Below are 5937 nucleotides of genomic sequence, written 5' to 3'. Positions count from 1 at the left end.
ATGTGGTATATATATATATATATATATATGTTTATATATGTATATGTATATATATATATATATATATATATATATTATATATATATATATATCCATTATATGTATATATGCATATCTATTATATATACATATATTTGTATAATGTTTTATGTATATATATATATATATATATATATATATTATAAAGATATATATTTATATATATACATACATACGCACATATATATGTATGTGTGTGTATGTATATGGCTGTGTGTGTGTGTGTTTGTAAAAACTAAAAAACATATTTCATATCTCAGCCCCCTCAATATATAACCTCACCCACAACACCATCTCATTTCTATTCTTCATCAAAAATATTGCTTTATATTGGGTTTTTTTTTATGATACACATGTTATTATTTTTCTTTCGCAGAATTCAAGAACAGAGAGAATAAATAAATATGAAAGAAAAATATGAAAGAAAAAAAATCATGAAAAGCCCTCGTCTTGTGTCACACCAGGGGAACCATAATTTTTTTGGAGTATTTGAGCAGAAAAATCATATCTTTTTTAACTTCTGCATTTTTTTTTCATCTTTAAGCTGTAAGTCACACACACACACACACACGCATACACACGCATACGCACGCACACAGTCACAAAAACTCGCACACGTGCACACGAGCGCGCACACACACATACACACACATCTACATATATGTATATACATACATATTTATATATATTTATATGTGTGTGTGTTTGTATGTACGTGTGTATGTGCATATACGTGAGTGTATGAATGTATATGCATATGTACGATTATATATATATACACACATATATATGTGTATAACATACACTATATATACATACATATACATACATATACATACATATACTTATTATATACATATATATATATATATATATATATATATATATATATATATATATATATATATATATATATATATATGAATGCATTCACGCCAGCTACGGTTTTTGTTTGGTGTTATTAAATACTCGAGATACAGAACCACGAGTGACATGAAACTATAGTAATCTATATACATGACCCTTAAACATTGTATGACTAAATAAATCGCTGATCCTCAAACGTTGTGATATTAAATATAAGTGTATACACCAACAGTATATTTATTATTGTATATAAAATATTCAGTGTCTCTGCGATGAATATCGTATGAAGAATAAAGACTTGTGTTAAGATTATTTTGTGAGGTGAACGGAAAAACATTCATCAATTTATCAGGTTTTGTTTAGAGAAAAATGAATGAATACATAAATAAATAAATGATAATGGTGGTTTCAAATTTTGCCACAAGGGTAGCCATTTTGGGGGAGGGGATAAGTCGATTGCATCGTCGACCCCAGTGTTTCACTGGTACTGAATTTATCGACCCCGAAAGGATGAAAGCAAAGTCGACCGACCTCGACGGAATTTGAACTCGGAATATAGGCATTCCATCCATACACAGCTGAGAAGACGTTCCCTCAGTTTTATCAGGGTACACTGTGACCAAAGAATCTTTTGCATGCTTTTTCTCCGGATATATGTACTCAAAATATTCCGTCTTTAAACTGCTCGTGAGCTTGTGAGCAGCTCAGATGCCAGACTGGTTAATAAAGTAGACATGTCCTCCTTGCAGCAAACGTTTAAGGATTGATAAATCGGCTCTTAGCAGTTTATCTTTTGCATGTGGAGGCGCAATGGCCCAGTAGTTAGGGCAGCGGACTCGCGGTTTCGATTCCCAGACCGGGCGTTGTGAGTGTTTATTGAGCGAAAACACCTAAAGCTCCACGCGGCTCCGGCAGGGGATGGTGGTGATCCCTGCTGTACTCTTTCACCACAACTTTCTCTCACTCTTTCTTCCTGTTTCTGTTGTACCTGTATTTCAAAGGGCCGGCCTTGTCACTCTCTGTGTCACGCTGAATATCCCCGAGAACTACGTTAAGGGTACACGTGTCTGTGGAGTGCTCAGCCACTTACACGTTAATTTCACGAGCAGGCTGTTCCGTTGATTCGGATCAACCGGAACCCTCGTCGTCGTAACCGACGGAGTGCTTCCATCCAGTTGCAAACAACCTTCAGTGTTAGGAAAGATGGCTTTCTTATATTTTGCTTGAATTAACATTTTTGTCAGTCTTCCCGCCTGTTTTACCCCAAACCAATGCCTGTCCTTGGTCTTCTATTGTCGCAAGACGCTTGAGTAGTATTACTAGATATAGCTGGAAAGGTGACTCGTACAGGTTGGCCTCCAGCATTAAGAAAGAGACATTTTTTCACTATCTTTGGAATTGTACCGAGTGAAGTTTTGGAGACGTCAATCTCTGAGATCTGTTGTTGTTGTTGTTGTTGTTGCTGTTAGGCGCGTGGCTTAGTGGTTAGGGTATTCCGCTATTTTTATTTTTTTTGAAACGTTGGATCAGATTTCTTTTTAAACCCAATACTTACACGCTATTATTTTTAGCAAGGTTATTTACCGAGCCTCAACTGTTCTAACTGAGCATCTTGGTAGAGCACTGACGAGCCTTTCTCCCCCTTGAGCTCCCGCCAGTGTTTCCCTGTCCACCACATTACGCATCCTGACGGCTAAAGACAGAATAAGAGGAAATGAGACGGAAAAAAAAGACACAGATACAAACAGTATAATACATAAACCCATACAAACACACGCACACACACACACACACACCACACACAACACACACACACACACACACACACACACAAGACATACTAAGCACACAGATACACGCATACACACCACACGCACATACACACACATATACAGATGTAAGCGCATGCGCAGTTAAGAACATATACCACAGAAAGACAAAATGGAATAAGCGCAACAAGAGGGGATGTGTGGGACAGAGAGTTGTCGACCCAAAATATAAAGGAGTGGAATTGAATTAATGCGTGTGTTAATAATATTGGCATAATGACTCTCCCTAGACACAACGATATTTGTTTCAACACACGAATTCACATAAAGAATCTCGCAAACAAGTTACAAAAGGAAGTATAGTATGTGTGTGTGTGTGTATAACAGAAAGAGCATACACTACACATACACTCACGCAAAGATATATATGTACATACATGCACACATGCACACACACATGCATACACGCAACATTGCGTGGTTCGGAGTTCGAAGCCTCTGTGTAGCAATTGTTTATATAGTCTTGGTTGACCAATATCAGCTGAATGGAATTTGCAAGAAGCCTATCGGATACATACATACACGCATAAATAAGTACGTATATATACACCTGTATACATATTCACCTCTCTTTCTATTTATCTGTCAGTCCATCTGGCTCTCTCTCTCTCTCTCTCTCTCTCTCTCTCTCTCTCTCTCTCCCTGTATATATATATATATATATATATATATATATATATATATATATATATATGAAATTAAGGCGACTGAAGAAGGGGAATTTTCCTTGTTTGTATGACCTGTACTCTATTTTTCGTTCTTGTTTAAAAAAAAAAAAAATGTCCATTTCCTTGGTTTTGTGTTTATGTTTTCGTTTCTCATTGTCTTCGACGTTTTTTGGGTGTCCTGTACCCATATAGCATGTATATATACATGTAGAGGTAGGTACGTACATATATGTATGTATATATGCATATGTTTTATTATATTAATTTATTATATATATAACATATATACATATATATATACATATATATTTATTATATAGAAGGAGCTTCTACAGGACTAGAACTGTTTCATTCAGAGAAATCTTCTTCAGGAAGCTAGTTAACAAGAATTGTATGGCATTTATACATTTAGGCAGGTTTAAAGGGGTGTTGGTGGGGGACTTTTTGGGGGTAGGCATAGCGCAAAAAAATCATACTTGGGGGAGTGGTCAAGGTGTCAGTGTTAAATTAGATAGGAGAATAAATAAAAAATAAAAAATAAAAAATAAAAAATAACAAATAAAAAATATAAAATATAAAAAATAAAGAATAAAAAATAAAAAATAGAAAATAGAAAATAAAAAAATATAAAAAAATATGTAAAAAATATATATATAAATATGTAAAAAAATATATATATATATAAATATGTAAAAAAATATATATATATATATACATATATATGTACACATAGATACATACACAGATATATACATGTGTATGTATGTGTGTGTGTGTGTGTGTGTGTGTGTGTGTGTGTGTGTGTGTGTGTGTGTGTGTAATTTAATAAGTTCTTCTGTCTGTAGAACTTAAGGAAAAATAGATTTCTCACCTACGCACAGTTAATAAAAACAGAAAAAGAAAAAAATTTCCAAACAGAATATAATTAAATCGAAGAGATCACCATCATCATCACCATCACCATCGTCAACAACAATAACGCTAGTAGCAGCAGCAGCAGCAGCAGCAGCAGAGGACCTAAACACAAAATGAAAATACTCCTGCTCGTCCTTGAATGTGAATTTTTGGCAGCAGACAGGAAGTGAACAGTTTGTTGGGAGTTACTTCTTCAATGGGGGTCGTCATTTTCGGATTAGATTTTTTGTTTTTTTTTGTGTGTGTGTCTCCGGTTTGAAGATAACTCGCTTGCAATGTTACCATTTGTCTTAATTTCCTTTGCCTTCGATTCGAAACTAGACTTTCTGTATCCGGTGTATCCCGTATCCCGTAGGACTCAAATAGTTTCGCCCGTCTTCTGCTCCTAATTGGAGAAGCTTCTTATTTGGGCGGAATAGAAGAGAGAGAGGTTGAAATAGGTGTTTGGTGTTCGTTGGTGCCTTACTGTTTAGTGGTTGTAGTAGTGATGTTGGTAATGGTGGTGGTAGCCGGAGTGAGGATGCTGATGGTGGCGGAGGTGTTGATGGTGGCGTTGATGGTGAAAGTGGTTGCGGTGTAGATTGTATTATTAATCCTGGTAGCAATGGTGGTTGCGACGGCGGTGCTGTTGTAGCACCTTCGACGTCTATGCATGCATGTATGTATGTTTGTGTCTAAAACATTTGCTTGGTTTTTATCTCCAGCTGCTGGTAGTATGCGATTCTCGATTCTTTCTGGAGATTTGAGGAATCAAACTCCCAACCTTACGGTACCCCCAGCCACTTAGTCATGCGCCTAATAAGTGAATTCAAATGGAATATCTTTTGTTTTTGTGTTCACCATCATTGCGAGGGTTTCTCTATAGAACAGAGGCTGGGTTCTCTTTTGTCTTGGTTTTAGGGTGATTTCCTAAATTCTTCGAGTACATTTTGTTTCTGAAGGGACGCGTTTAGTTCTACAAGAGCAAGCAAAAGATCCCAAAATGTTGAATACCATATCTGGTTTTATATCAGAGTAATCTTCTCCTAGAGACATATGAAGGCGCGTGGTTTAGTGGTTAGGGTATTCGGTTCACGATCACAAGGCCGTGAGTTCAATTCCCGACGACGCGTTGTGCCTTTGACCAAGTCACTTTACATCACGTTGCTCCAGTCCCCTCAGCTGGCAGTCATGAGTAGTACCTGTATTTCAAAGGGCCAGCCTTGTCACATTCTATATCACGCTGAATCTCTGAGAACTACTTTAAGGGTACACATGTCTGTGGAGTGCTCAGCCACATGCACATTAATTTCACGAGCATGCTGAACGTTGAGTGAATCAACTGAACTGGAACCCTCGTCGTCGTAACCGACGCCAGTTTTTGATATATATATATATATATATATATATATATATAATAATACTATATATATATATTATATATAGGTAGGGCTCCTCGTGAGCGTTTTGTCGAAAAGCTTGCTGTGCATTTTGTTGGAGAATTAAGTTCCTGGATTTTCCTGAAGAGAAGGCTGCAAAATGAACTCCTTATTCAATCCGAATTAAGGACTTTGCAGCCTTTGAAACATATGTAGAAAATAATAAAAAGGAATTTTGTTAAATCTTCGTTCAGCTCCATT

Source organism: Octopus sinensis, linkage group LG19 (genome assembly GCF_006345805.1).
Source record: "Octopus sinensis linkage group LG19, ASM634580v1, whole genome shotgun sequence".
Classification (NCBI taxonomy): domain Eukaryota; kingdom Metazoa; phylum Mollusca; class Cephalopoda; order Octopoda; family Octopodidae; genus Octopus; species Octopus sinensis.
The sequence above is the reverse complement of the archived record's forward strand: the minus strand, read 5'-3'. Positions refer to the sequence as shown.